Below are 15,780 nucleotides of genomic sequence, written 5' to 3'. Positions count from 1 at the left end.
ATTTTTAGTATGACTTTATGTTGACTGTAGTAATTTTAAACACTTTTATTAAAGGCTCAGGAATAGAGGAAAAGTAAGTCAGCATTCATTGGAAGCCAAGAAACTTGACTGTAATAGAGAGGTCAACTTGGGATTCCCCTGGTGTCCTCTGCTTGCCTGCAGGTTTTTGAAGTAAAGATCAACAATGCAGGGACCAGAGTCAGGAGTCAAATCTATGACTTTTCACCATAGGATGGGCCTCACTTTGTGGTGGTAACAGGGTGTCATCACTGGGATACGAGACAAGCATGTTAACACTCTGACACATGCCGTGGGTGTAGGAGTAGGTCCTGTAAATTACATTACACAGCTCTCTTGCCCTGATTCCACGTTCACCAGATGGAATCTTCTCATCTTCAGTTTTGTTTCCCAGCCTGTGTAGAACATGAGCTCTGATCTGCTTGGCCATTTTCTTCCTTATTGTAATTCAAGAAATGGGTGTTGTCATTGTAAATCTTCTCCCATACTTGATCAGTGTTAGTCTGTAAGGGCTTCTCGCCCCTGGAAGACAAAGTCCAGCTCTCTGAAGCTACAGAGCTGGGGATTTAGCTGTAGTCATGTCCCACCTGGCTGGGCTAGTGTGCCTGTACCCCTCAACTCCTCTTCCCCCCATGCTTCTAGGGCCATGTTGGCTATGATCCAGGCTTTGTTTGCAGTGTCAGAGCACTCAGACTCTTGTAATAAAAGACGTTCCACTTGGCAGTTTATAAACATGGGAATGTGTTGCACATAGTTCTGGAGACTGCAAAGTCTGAGAGCAAGTCATCAGCAAATTTGGTGTCTGATAAGTGCTCTCTGCTCACATAGGAAGTGCCTTGTTGCCATGTTCTCGCATGGTGGAAGGGAGTGAGGAACCTCACCTGTTTCATAAGGGCATTAATCGCATTCAGGAGGCTTGAGCCTGAGCCTTCATGACCTCATCACCTGCCAAGGCCCTCATCTGTTGATACCATCACGTTGCGTATTAGTTTCCAACACATGAATTGAGGAACAGCATGTGGACATGCAGGAGGTGGCCCCTGCACTGATGGTGCTTCCAGAAAGAGGCCAGAGGAAAGAGAAGGCCATGCAAGGACTGGTCTGTGCGGTCTTATCATAGCCTTTACCATATTGTTCTGGAAAGATCTGGGACTGTCTCCAAAAATGTCTCTAAAGGCCCAAAGGCAATCATTGTATTCCTAGCCCAATGTTTAGGCAGTTAACATTTTCTGGACTCTGCTAGGGAGTACACCGGGCCAGGGAACATTAACTAGATGTCCTGGGCATAACTGGAAGAGGCGGATCTGTGAATCCAAACTGCTTGCTTATTTCCTTTGAGGCACCAGCTGGTGAAGAAAGGCCACCCACTTGTTCATTAAGCAAGTGTTCCTTTCAGGTGAAAGCCGATTATCTGTGTAAAACCCTGAGACCCATTTCTGGCCTTGGAAGCATTCTTCTGTTACACTGATTCTGCTTTTATGATAGAGGAAGTCACTGGGCTTTGGAATACTTATTCATATCTTGCTCCTAGAAACGAGTTACTGCTGTACAGGAGAGAGGCGGGGATAGACAGGAAGATGATACACCCTGCATTTAACTCTCAGCTGTCAGTCACCATGTGTTGTTGAAATCTGCTGGGCAACTTTTGTATGTTTTCTAGGAAACACCAGGGAATGGCATAAAACTTGGAAATGGAAAGAAATTTGGGAAGCACGCTTATATTGAGAAGGGGAGAAGGGAGGAGCAACCCAGTCAGTGTGTGTGTGTGTGTGTGTGTGTGTATGTCAGAGAGACAGAAAGACCCTGAATTTTGTGGCCCGAGTTCCAGACTTCAAAGGTAACAGTCACGCTCAAGTCAAAGAATAATAGTCTGGAAAAGATTCTAAAGTCCCAGAAGAAATCTTAGGATTTCTATCATCAAAGGAGAGAAAAATTCATATCCTGTGAAAAAGTTATTGATTCCAAATGATTACAAAGTGTTTAAAAAAAACCCTAAATTTGATTGGAGGGTGTCTGATCATTGTGAGTCCTTATGTAACCAACCAGGATAACTTAGTTCATAAACTAACTGAAAGGCTGAGGAATAGAGTCTTGTACCAACTCACCGAGACGCATCAGTCACAGGGGCTGAGCCTCCGTCACAGGCCGCCTGACTAATGCAAATAAGGCAGAAAGCCCAGGTGTACCCAGCTCAGCTGTCCCTGTATCACCTTCCGTTTTCTGCCCATGAGTGCTTCCTGCCACTCAGAACCGGTCCTGGTTCTGAAGGCTGCCTGATTCATGAACCTTCCTTTGTTCAATTAAACTCAAATTTAACTTGACTAGGGTTTTTCCTTTTAACAAGGGAATCAGCAGACTTGGGAATTAAAGTGGTAAGTGCGAACAGAAAATGATGGTTCACAAGGAACTTATAAACAGAAGGAATAAACGAGAGTAGAATGGTCAGCATTTCTTGGGCACTGCTCTGAGCATCCTCCAGCTCACGCACACACAGCGCAGGCAGCCTGGTGCCAGGGCTTATTCACTGAGTACCGAGGCTGTGGCAGCTCTCAATCGAGAGGGTCTCTGGTATTCCCTGGGTGGAGACACCCACCCAGACACTGGCAGTTCTGAGTTACATACCAGATTGTCCCTCTGAGCAGTGACGGGTTAACTTCTACAGCTGTGACTCTGAAGCTCCGACTTTAGGCTCTCAGCCACTGAAGTGCAGCATGGCAGGACTTTGTTTTTGGTGTCTTGGGTCTCTTTACTGGAAGAGAGAGACAGGGTGTTAAGTCAGGAGGTGACTTCTCTGTGCTGTGGGACAGCTGTTATTGCTGGAAATAAGAGGGAGGGGGAGGTTAGAACAGGTAACAACAAAGACCTTTCTGTCCAGGTTAGAAGAGGTTGGTGGTCCTCGGTGGTATGCCTGCTTTGGGAGTTTTGGAACTGAAGAGAAATAATGTAGGAATGGACCTACTCTGAATGGACCATTAGGTCTCCCTGTACAAGCTGGTCACCATGGGTGTTTGAATCGGTTGCACTGGCTGGCAGCTTCTCAGAGCATTTCCGGCTGTGCCATCAGATATGTGCATGTGTGTGTTCGTGTGTGCTTGTTTTTCAGAGTGTCTGGGCACCGTTTGCATCTCTCCACTTAATGTGCTTGTTGCATGCCAGGATTGGCAGTCACTTGAAAATCTCATCCACCCTTTCCCATGGAAATAAAGGTTGTCCAGCTCCAAGGGCACAGCCCCTTTGGCATGCATGCCATTGTCAGCCACCAAGGATGTTGGTGAAGAACCTTGTTTGTCTTTATGGGAAGTTCCTTGTCCTAGCACATCTCCCCCATAGGAGAGTGCAGAGAATTGCTTGATTTGTCTTGAAGAAGGAAAGGGAGTGTGCAGGAATGATAACGGGAACCTGCACTGCAGGAGCAAAGATTGGAAAGACAAGAGACGATAGAACACGTTGACAGTGTGGGTGAGGAGAAGGGGTGGTGGCTTAGCAAAAGGTGTCTGCGGCTTGCTGATCAGGCTCTCTGTTTGGGTTTAGTTTTTCCTGTATCATGTTCTCCCTACCCCCTGTAGCTTGTCCTGGCCCTCACTACCCTGTGCCTACATTGGGTATGGCTTTAAGGTACAGTGGCAATTTTCATTATTTTGTTGGCAACAGAGCTTTCAGCTGCTCAAAAGAGCAATTTTTCTCTGCTGCTCTAGGAAGCTTGTTGAGGATATGCTTCTTGTTAAACAAGTGACTCTCAACAGCGCAAACACGGGGAAGAAAAACGCATTAAGAAAATCTTGGCGAGGGCAAGAGTGGGGCTCAGGAACAGCAGAAGCCCAGAGGGCAGCTGCCCCCGCGAGCCTGCTGCTTCATGTCTGTTGTGATCAGGAGACAGCAGCTGCCAGCTGTTCGGCACTCAGTGAGTAAGCCCTGGCACCAGGCTGCCTGCGCTGTGTGTGCGTGAGCTGGAGGATGCTCATTGTGCTGAGAGAAGCGGACTCGGGGGGCTGCTACCCAGACATGCTGGCGGTTTGCGAATGATGAACAGGTGTAGCTTACATTTCAGCAAAGCTCAGAGGGACAACCTCGGGCTTCAGTAATGGGCATGAGACAACATCTTTCCTTACCACAGCCTGCTGTTTATGCCTTGTGTCTACACTGATGAGTTCGAGGGGTGGATGCAGAAAATTGTGACTTGTGGACTCTTTTCAGGGCCCTGGGTGAGTGCTTTAAAGGAGAGGCCAGAGATTTGGTCCTCCAAGCCTACCTCTGGGAAGCAAGAACTGAGAGGAAATGGCTAAGGAAAACAAAAGCCCCTTCTTTTATGTGAAGGCTGGTGACACACCAGGCTGGCCCTGGTGCTCACCAGCTCTCGTCACCAGGTACCTACTAGAACATTGCTCCTCTGTTATGGTGCATTTGGTCTAAAGGAGCCTCTGCACCTGCATTATGTTCTGCATACAAGTGAACTGTAACTGGACTTGACATGTGGACAGTCTGCAACCTATTCTTGTGACAAGTAGCTAAGACCCAGCCAATCGCAAGCAGCCAATTGTTCAAACCACTTTCAGATAAGACAGATGAATGCTGTAACTAATCCATCTGCCTCCATACCTCACTTCCAGTTCCAGGATGTCTCTTCCTTTTCTCTGACTATATATATAAAATTAATACATGTGGTTGAGTCTGGCATTCTGAGTCATTTTTTATCTGGACCAATGTCTAATTGCAGAGTTACAAAGCCAATTAAGATCTACAGAGTAGGAATGGCATCGCGGCTCACTTGGCTAATCCTCTGCCTGTGGCTCGAGCACCCTGGGTTCTAGTCCCAGTAGGGGCGCCGGGTACTAGTCCCAGTTGCTCCTATTCCAGTCCAGCTCTCTGCTGTGGCCCGAGAGGGCAGTGGAGGATGGCCCAAGTGTTTGGGTCCTGCACCCGCATGGGAGACCAGGAGGAAGCACCCGGCTCCTGGCTTCGGATTGGTGCAGCACCAGCCATGGCAGCCATTAGGGGAGTGAACCAATGGAAGGAAGACCTTTCTCTCTGTCCTTCTCTCACTGTCCATAACTCTCTCTCACTGTCTAACTCTGCCTGGCAAAAAAAAAAAAAAAAAAAAAAAAAAAGATAATTAAAAAAAAATCTACAGAGTAGATTTGTTATAATTTTATCTTTTCACACTTAACATGGTCTTTGTACTTTCAGAACCTTTGCATGTGTAACTTCGATGACGCTTTGGCAGTAGATCCCTTAATCATTAATTCAGAGGAAAGAAAAAAGTGTAAGGAAGAGAAAAAGAAGGAACAAGAAATACTATTGGGGTTAGCATATGACACAGAGTTAAGCTGCTACTCAGTGCCGGCATCTTGCATTCAATTTGGAGCACTGGTGTAGTCTTGGCTGCTCTGCTTCAGATCCAGCTCCCTGCAAATGTGCCTGGGAAGGCAGCAGAAGGTAGCCCAAGGTCTTGGGCCTCTGTCACCCATGTGGGAGACCCAAATGCTATTCCTGGCTCCTGACTTTGGCTTGGCTCAACCCGGGCCATTTGGGAGGGAACCAGCCTGGGCCATTTGGAAGGGGGCCATTTGGGAAGATTGATCTTCTCTCTCCTTCTCTATCAATATACTTTTCAAATAAATAAAATAATTCCTTTTAAAAGAGTAAAATACTGTATGCAAGGTACATACAGGTTACTGTGTCCTGAAAGCTGATACTTAAACATTTTACTCACTAGTTCCTGACCAGGCCTGCGAGGGTGCTATGACTTTGTTTTTTAATTTCTTTGTATAAAGAGAACATATTTTATATACTTCATATATACAATTTTAAACCCATAATGATATTTCTCACCATCCTTTCCTCTTTCTCTCCCTCCTCTTTCCTTCCTTTTTCCCCCTTTTAATTTTTGTGATATTAGACTTTCAATTAGATTTCTGAGGAATCTCCATAGTGTTTTCAATAAAGTTTACATTCCCACAAATAGTGTTTTAGAGTACCCTTGTCTTCACATCCTCACCAGCATTTGTTGTTTTTGGATTTTTAAATGATAGCCATTATAACTGGGGTGGAATAAAAACTCATTGTGGTTTTCATTTGCATTTCTCTGATGGCTAGTGACGCTGAGCATTTTTTCATGTGTACATTGGCCATTTGTATTTCATCCTTTGAAAATGCCTATTCATTTTCTTTGTCCGTTTCTCAACTGGATTGTTTGGTTGTTGTTGAGTTTCTTGAGCTCCTCATATATTTTAGATATTAATCCTTCATCAGATGAATGAGTTGCAAATATTTTCTCCCATTCTACATTTACTTTGTTGAGTGTTTTCTTTGCAGTGCAGACGTTTCTTAGCTTGATCTAAGTCCATTTGTCTATTTTTGCTTTTATTGCCTGTGCATCTGGGGTCTTATCCAAGAAGTCTTTGCCTATGCCAGTGTCCTGCAGTGTTTTATGTCTTAGGTTTAGATTCTTAATCCATTTTGAGTTGATTTTGCATAGCATGTAAGGTAGGGGTCTAGTTTCATACTTTCGTGAAGAGAGATCCAATTTTCCTAACACCATTTGTTGAAGAGACTGTCTTTTCTCTGGGGAGTGATTTTAGCTCATTCCCAAAGATTAATTCATTGCAGATTTGTGGATTAATTTCTGGAGTTTCTAATCTGCTCCATTTGTCCACATGTCTATTCATGTCAATCCTAGGCTATTTTGATTATAGCAGCCCTGTAACATGTCTTGAAATCTGGTATAGTGATGACAGACTTCTATTTTTATTGTGTAAGATTGTTTTAGGCATTCTGGGTCTCTTGTGTGCATATGAATTTTAGTATCTTATTTTTCTAGTTCTAAGAAGCATGTTTGATTTTGATTGGGATCTTATTGAATCTATATATTGCTTTGGCTCATATGGACATTTTGTTGATATTCTTCCATTCCACCCACATGGAAGGTTTTCCAATTTTTTTGTATATCTTCTTGTATTTCTTTCCTTAATATTTTGTAATTTTTTTGTAGAGCTCTTTCATGTCCCCAGTTAAATTTATCCCAAGGTATTTAAATATTTTAAAGTTATTATAAATGGTACTGATATTACAAGTGATTTCTTAGATTTTTATGTTGGAGTTTATATCTTGTAACTTTGCCATATTCTCTTATGAGTGTCAATAGTCTCTTAGTGGAGTCTTTGGCTATAGGATCATATCATCTGCAAAAAGGGATAATTTGACTTCCACCTTTCCCATGGTATCCCTTTGATTTCTTTTCCTTGCCTAATGTCTTTGGATAAAACTTCTAGAACTATATTGAATAATGATAGTGAAAATAAGCATCCTTCTCTGGTTCTGTGTCTTAGTGAAAGTGCATTCAATATGATGTTGGCTGTGGGTTTGTTATACATTGCCTTGATTGCTTTTAGGTATATTCCTTCTATATCCTTAAGTTATTTATTATGAAAGGATGTTGTATTTTATCAAATGCATCCTCTGCATCTATTGAGATAATCATATGGTTTTTATTCTTCATATGTTAAGGTGTTATGAAATATTTATTGATTTGTGTATATTGAATCATCCCTAGGATAAATCCCACTTGGTCCAGGTGGATTATCTTTTTTATATGTTATTGGATTTGATTAGCTAGTGTCTTATTGAGGATTTTTGCATCTGTGTTCATCAGAGATATTGGTCTGTAGTTCTCCTTCTTTGTTGTATCTTTTTCTGGTTTTGGAATTAAGATGATGCCATCCTCAAAGACTTTGGGATGATTCCCTCTCTTTCAATTGTATTGGGTAGTTTAAGAAACATTGGGATTACTTCTTTAAAGCTTGATAGAATTCAGCAGTGAAGCCATTGAGTCCTGGGCTTTTCTTTGTTGAGAGTGTCTTTATTACAGATTCAATTTCTATCTTGGTTACTGGTATATTTAGGTTTTCTATGTCTGTGACTCAATTTTGGAAGATTTTATGTGTCCAAAATCTATCATTTCTTTTAGATTTTCCAATTGTTGGCATATAGCTGTTGGTAAAAATTCCTGATGATTCTTTTTATTCCTCTCATATCTGTTACAACATTTTCTGTAACGTTTTCATCTCTGATTTTGTATTTTTGCATCATCAGCTCCCTACCCCCTTTTGGGTTAGTTAGGCCAGTGGTTTATCAGATTTTTTTTTAAAGGCCCTTCATTTTCACTGAACTTTTGTATCATTTTTTAAATTTCAATTTTGTTCTCTATTTTTTATTGTTTCTTTCCTCCCACACATTTTGTACGTGACTTCTTCTTGTTTTTCTAGGTCCTTGAGATGCATTGTTAGATCATTTATTTAATGCCTTTCCAACTTCTTGATGTAAACACTCATTGCTGTAAAATTTCCTCTAACACTGCTTTTGCCATATCCCATGAGTGTTGAATAGTTGTGTTGTCATCTTGATTCATTTCTAGGACTTCTTAAATTTTCCTTTTGATTCCTTCTGTGATCTGCTGTTTATTCAGGAGCATGTCCTTTAGTCTCCATGTGTTTGTACATTTTCTAGTTTCTTAAGTTGTTCATTTCCAATTTCATTCCATTGTGGTCATAAAAGATTTGTGGTATGATTTCATATTTTTTAGTTTATTAAGGCTTTTTAAAAAATATTTATTTATTTTTTTAACTTTTATTTAATGAATATAAATTTCCAAAGTACAGCTTATGGATTACAATGGCTTCCCCCCATAACTACCCTCCCACCCTCAACCCTCCCCTTTCCCACTCCCCCTCCCCTTCCATTCACATCAAGATTCATTTTCAATTCTCTTTGTATACAGAAGATCAGTTTAGCATGTATTAAGTAAAGATTTCAACAGTTTGCACCCACATAGAAACACAAAATGAAAAATACTGTTTGAGTACTAGTTATAGCATTAAATCACAATGTACAGCACATTAAGGACAGAGATCCTACATGAGGAGTAAGTGCACAGTGACTCCTGTTGTTGACTTAACAAATTGACACTCTTGTTTATGGCCTCAGTAATCACCCTAGGCTCTTGTGATGAGTTGCCAAGGCTATGGAAGCCTTTTGAGTTCACCGACTCTGATCATATTTAGACAAGGCCATGGTCAAAGTGGAAGTTCTCTCCTCCCTTCAGAGAAAGGTACCTCCTTCTCTGGTGACCTGTTCTTTCCACTGGGATCTCACTCACGGAGATCTTTCATTTAGGTTTTTTTTTTTTTTTTTTCCAGGGTGTCTTGGCTTTCCATGCCTGAAAAACTCTCATGGGCTTTTCAGCCAGATCCGCATGCCTTAAGGGCTGATTCTGAGGCCAGAGTGCTGTTTAGGACATCTGCAATTCTATGAGTCTGCTGTGTATCTCACTTCCCATGTTGGATCGTTCTCTCCCTTTTTGATTCTATCAGTTAGTATTTTCAGACACTAGTCTTGTTTATGTGATCCCTTTGGCTCTTATTCCTATCATTATGATCAATTGTGAACAGAAATTGATCACTGGGACTAGTGAGATGGCATTGGTACATGCCACCTTGATGGGATTGAATTGGAATCCCCTGGTATGTTTCTAACTCTATCGTTTGGGGCAAGTCAGCTTGAGCATGTCCCAAATTGCACATTTCTTCCCTCTGTTATTCCCACTCTTATATTTAACAGCAATCACTTTTCAGTTAAGTTTCAACACTTAAGAATAACTGTGTATTGATTACAGTTTTCAACCAAAAGTAATAAGTAGAACAAACAAACAAAAATACTAAGAGGGATAACGTATTAAGTTGTTCATCAACAGTCAGGGCAAGAGCTGATCAAGTCACTGTTTATCATAGTGTTCATTTCACTTTAACAGGTTTCCTTTTTGGTGCTCAGTTAGTTGTCACCGATCAGGGAGAACATATGATATTTGTCCCTTTGGGACTGGCTTATTTCACTCAACATAATGTTTTCCAAATTCCTAACAGGGATCACTTTTCAGTTAAAATTTAAACACCTAAGAATAATTGTGTGTTACTTACAGAGTTCAACCAATAGTACTGGAACAAAAAAAAATACTAAAATGGATAAAGTATTACATTGTACATCAACCGTCAGGACAAGAGCTGATCAAGTCACTGTTTCTCATAGTGTCCATTTCACTTCAACAAGTTTCCCCTTTGCTGCTCAGTTAGTTGTCACCGATCAGGGGGAACATATGATATTTGTCCCTTTGGGACTGGCTTAATTCACTCAGCATGATGTTTTCCAGATTCCTCCATCTTGTTGCAAATGACCGGGTTTCATTGTTTTTGACTGCTGTATAGTATTCTATAGAGTACGTGTCCCATAATTTCTTTATCCAGAATACTGTTGATGGGCATTTAGGTTGGTTCGAGGTCTTAGCTATTGTGAATTGAGCTGTAATAAACATTAAGGTGCAGACAGCTTTTTTTGTTTGCCAATTTCATTTCCTTTGGGTAAATTCCAAGGAGTGGGATGGCTGGGTTGAATGGTAGGGTTATATTCAGGTTTCTGAGGAATCTCCAAACTGACTTCCATAGTGGCTTAACCAGTTTGCATTCCCACCAACAGTGGGTTAGTGTCCCTTTTTCCCCACATCCTCGCCAGCATCTGTTGTTTGTAGATTTCTGTATGTGAGCCATTCTAACCCGGGTGAGGTGAAACCTCATTGTGGTTTTGATTTGCATTTCCCTGATTGCTAGCGATCTTGAACATTTTTTCTTGTGCCTTTGGCCATGTGGATTTCCTCTTTTGAAAAATGTCTATTGAGGTCCTTGGCCCATCTTTAAGTGGGTCGTTTATTTGAAAGGCAGAATTAGAGAGTGAGAGAGGCAGAGAGAGAGAGAGAGAGAGAGAGGTCTTCCATTCGCTGGTTTGTTCACTCCCTGAATGGTAACAATGGCTGTAGCTGGGTTGATCCAAAGGCAGGAGTCGGGAGCTTCTTCTGGGTCTCCCACATGGGTGCAGGATCACCCACACATGTTAGCAAGGAGCTGGTTTGGAAGTGGAGCAACTGGGACTGAAACTGCTGCCTGTATGGGATTCAGGCATTGCAGGCTGTGGCTTTACCCATTATGCCACAGCTCTGGACCCAAGTCTTATTTTATGGCCTAGCAAATGATCTATCTTACAGAAAGTTCCATGTGCTGATGAAAAGAATGAATATTTTTCAGCTCTAAGTATTAATTAGATCCATTTGGTCAGTAGTTCAAATTAACTCTGCTGCTTCTTTATTGATATTTTATACAGTTGATCTATCCATTGATGAAAGGGAGGTGTTGAAGTCCTCCATTATTATTGTGTTGAAGCATATGTCTCCCTTTAAATCCAATAACATTTGTTTTAGATAGCCAGGTGCCTTTCACTGAGTGCATACACATTTACTGTGGTAATATCTTACTATTGAATTGGTCCCTTAACCATTACATAACGCCTCCCTTTGTGTTCTTTTTACCAGTTTTTGTGTTAAAGTCTATTTTGTCTGATATTTTAATGACTACTCCTGCCCATTTTTTATTTCTGTTTGCATGGAATATCTTTTTCCATCCTTTCACTTTCGTTCTGTGTGTATCTGTGTTGGTGAGGTATGTTTCTTATAGTCAGCAAATAGATGGGTTATATTTTTAGTCCATTAGGCCATTCTGTATCTTTTAATTAGATAATTCAGTCCATTAACATTCAAGGTTATTATTGAAAAACCATGACTTGGCCTTGCCATTTTTACATAAATATTCATATTGTTTGTTTTGCATCTCTTCTGTACTCTTGTTAGGAGGTTTCCTGCTTTCACATTCTTTCATGATGTTGGTCTTTCTCTATTTCTGTGTGTGGTATATCTTAAGTACCATTTGTAAGACTGTCCTTCATTTATAAATGAACTTTTCACTGGGTACAGTATTCTGGGTTGACATACAGACTTTTTTGTTTTAGGGCTTAGACTGTATCTCTCCATTCTCTCATAACCTGTAGGTTTCTGGTGAGAAACCTGCTGTAAATCTAATTGGAGTTTCTTTAAAAGTATCTGATGGCTCTCTCTCTCATATACTTTAGTGTCTTTTCTTTATGTTTTATTTTTGAAAGTTTGACTATAATGTGTTGTGGTGAAGATATTTTCTGATACTGTCTATTTGGGGTTCTTTGCACTTTCTGTACTTGGATGTCCATATCTTTCACTGTTTCTTTTTAATCTGAGAGTCTCAGGTAATATTTTAGACTTTTGAGGCTGTATCATCTCTGTTGTAAACCATTAAATTCTGCTGTTGTAAAGCTAAACAATACTTGGAAAATACAAAAGTAAGTAGGAGGCTGTGTTCCAATAAAATTTTATTTATGGACACTGGACTCTCATATTTGAATTTCATGGAATATTCTTATGTTGTGAAATACTATTACCCTTTTGATTATTTTCAAGCATTTTTAAATGTGACGTTGGCTGCCACATACAGGTGATCACCACAGTATGATGATTTTCAGAGTAATGTGACCAGGGAGAGAGTAGCTCTGGGGTTTGCAGGTGCTACTTAGAGAATAAACAGCACTCCACTTTTATTTTCTTCTCTGGTTTATGTGTTTTTCATTATTTTTCTGTTCTAGGTAAAGCCTCGTCCTTCCCTCTAGTCTGCTTATTACATTGGCTGTGGTGTTGATTTCTAATAAAAATAACATCAAACCAGACTTCATCTTATTTTCCTTAGGAAAAAAAAATGGAGAGTAAGATAACTTTATTTTTGAGTTGATGGAATAACACAAATCCCATGATTTAAGTATTCATCATTGTAACTTTTAAGCAATCTAAATGAATGACTTTGAGTTATTTGTATTATAATCTTATTCATTTGTCTAAAGCATTTAGATTGATGAAGCGCATGGTGAATTTGGTAGGAACTGGCTGACCCAGGAATAGGTAGTATCTGAACAAATCAAGACTTTTATCTCCCAGACCAGCATTTCTCAGCTAATCATCATCATCATCAGGGTGGCTACTGTTTATTGATCAGAACTTGGGTCTTGGCTATTCACTGTTCATGTACAATTACATTTAGTCTTCATAGCACCTTCATGAAGTAGGCATCATTGCTATATTTATTTTTCTAGTAGGAAAACTGGAACTTCGGTCATTTATGTTTCATGATTCCGTGGCAGAGGTTGGTCAACATTTTCTATAAGAGACAAGAAAGTAAATATTTTAGACTTTTGAGGCTATACCATCTCTGTTGTAAACCATTAAATTCTGCTGTTATAAAGCTAAACAGTCCTTTGAAAGTACAAAATAAGTAGGCTGTGTTCCAGTAAAAGTTTATTTATGGACCCTGGACTCTCATATTTGAATTTCTTGGAATAGTTTTATGTTGTTTTTGATTGTTTTCAATCATTTTAAAATGTAGAAACATTGTTCCCTTGCAGGCCGCATAAGGACACTGGAGGTGGCAAACAAATCTGATCTCCATGATGGGAGTAGGCAAGGAAAGAGAGTTGGGAAGAACACACATGCTGGGAGGGCAGCCTGTATGTGGGGCTGAGGACACAATGCATGCATTCCAGTTTGAGGAGGCTCAAGATAAGGGGAGATAGTGATGGCCCTAGTTATGACCTTGTAAGACTAGGATTCGGACGGCGCCGCAGCTCAATAGGCTAATCCTCCGCCTGTGGCGCCAGCACACCCGGTTCTAGTCCTGGTCGGGGTGCTGGATTCTGTCCTGGTTGCTTTTCTTCCGGGCCAGCTCTGTGCTAAGGCCCGGGAGTGCAGTGGAGGATGGCCCAAGTCCTTGGGCCCTGCACCCGCATGGGAGACCAGGAGAAGCACCTGGCTCCTGGCTTCGGATCATTGCAGTGTGCCGGCCACAGCGTGCCGTCTGAAGCAGCCATTCGAGGGTGAACCAACGGAAAAAAAAAAAAAAAAAGGAAGACCTTTCTCTCTGTCTCTCTCTCACGGTCCACTCTATCTGTCAAAAAAAAAAAAAAAACAAAAACAAAAACTGTAGGATTTTGGACTGTGGCCTGATAGCAGTGGAAATCCATGTACAGTATTAAGCAGAAAAGTGACAAGCACAATTTGTCTTTGTAAAAGATCACTGGTTGATTAATACAGGATGGATTGCAGGGGTCAGTAAGAGTAGAAGTAGAAGATCCAGTTAGGAGGCCAGAGAAGTGGGCTTAGGAGCAATGATGGTATCCATGGGTGACTGCGGCGAGAACCATTTCATGACAACAGTTTTTCAGGTCATCATGAAGATCAGTTTTGCAGATGAGGAAAATGTGGCTGGGAGAGATTAAGTGTCTTGCCTGGGGTCAGCGCTGTGGCTTAGTGGATTGAGCTGCCCCCTGCATTGCTGGCATCCCATAGGGGTGCTGGTTCGAGTGCCAGCTGCTCCACTTCTGATCCAGCTCCCTGTTAATGGCCTGGGAAAGCAGCGGAAGCTGGCCCAACTCCTTGGGCCCCTGAATTCACATGGGAGACCCAGAAGAAGCTCCTGGCTCCTGGCTGGCTTTGGATCAGCCCAGCTCTGGCCCTTGTGGCCATTTTGGGAGGGAACCAGAAGATGGAAAAATATCTCTCTCTCTGCCTCTCTGTAACTGCCTTTCAAATAAATAAATAAATCTTAAAAAAAATTGTCTTGCCTGGTGACATAACTAATAGAGATAACATAAAGGTTAAGACTCAGTCTTCTGACTTCAAGTTCAGTGCCTTTTCCTCTGTAGTGTGAAATTCTTTACGTTTGCAGATAGCAATTATGTTTATGCTAATGCATGAACCCTGCCTCTGAGGAACTACTCTGTTCTTGTTCTTTCTCTCACAATTCTTTTCTTCTGGAGCAAGTGCTTATAAATGAGGACAGTGCCTCTTGGGCTGGGGTTGTTAATTTTCATTTCCTGGAGAGATTCATTTCATCGTTGAGAGAAATAGCCTCTTGTTCAAATAATAAAAAGGCCAAAGATGATATTGTGGTAATGATTCGATGTTATTTTTGTGCTGGTGTGGGACTGGTAGCTGAATGCTTACAAGGAGGAAAGGTCAGACTTTCTTAGAATCTCTGCAGCTTTCTCTCCCAAGTGAGAAATGGCGCATTCTCTCCTCCTCTTGGAGAAATCATGTGTCTGGCTCGGCCCTCAGTCATTCAGCAGCTCTGAGACGGGCCTGCATCCACGGGCTGGGGCTTGTGCTGCGGCAGCCGTGAGGGTGGCTCTGCCCGTAGTGCAGGAGGAGAAGCGGACTTCAGAAAGGAGGCAGAATCTTGGTTTCGGCTGGCATCTCATTCAGATTTTGCTTTCTATTACTATTTGTCAGTTTCTTCCCTTCTCCCTTTACAGGAGAATCCCTGTGAAGTTCTGGTGTGCGTCTTAGGCATCTCTGCCCACACCATGGTGCACAGTACATTGCAAACAGTTAGTAATACAGATTACATTACTTGTCATTTTGGGCGTCCATGCTGTACAGTGAAAGACTTCCCCAAAAGTCAGAATTTTCTAGTCTAAAATCCCTCCCTCCTCTGTCTTTCAGGTATATGTAAATAGATAAATAGATATATTTTTCAAAAAAAAAAAAAAAAAAACCACAAAGGGATAGACATTGTGACACAGTAGGTGAAACTGTAGCTTGGGACACTGCATCCTATATCAGAGTGCTTCTGATCCAGCTTCCTGCTAATGTGTTTGGGAGATAGCAAATGATGGTTCAAGTTCTTCCGTCCCTGCCACTCATGTGGGAGACCTGGATCAAGTTATGGTTTCCTGGCTTTAGCCTACCTGAGGCCTGGCTGTTATGGACATTTGGGGGAGGTAGATAAAGATTCTTTCTGTTTCTCCTTCCAACCT

The 15,780-nt window shown here is 41.5% G+C and overlaps 1 protein-coding gene across 9 annotated transcripts in view; it reads left to right on the top strand.

Annotated features, from left to right (window-relative positions):
- The window catches only part of MRAP2 (melanocortin 2 receptor accessory protein 2), a 150,208-nt gene that overhangs the window by 109,422 nt on the left and 25,006 nt on the right, over positions 1 to 15,780 (top strand). The window lies entirely within an intron of this gene.

The sequence above is a fragment of the Oryctolagus cuniculus genome, chromosome 5 (genome assembly GCF_051225735.1).
Source record: "Oryctolagus cuniculus isolate XC-2025 breed Fujian yellow rabbit chromosome 5, ASM5122573v1, whole genome shotgun sequence".
NCBI classification, from domain to species: domain Eukaryota; kingdom Metazoa; phylum Chordata; class Mammalia; order Lagomorpha; family Leporidae; genus Oryctolagus; species Oryctolagus cuniculus.
This window is presented reverse-complemented; position numbering and strand designations above follow the sequence as displayed.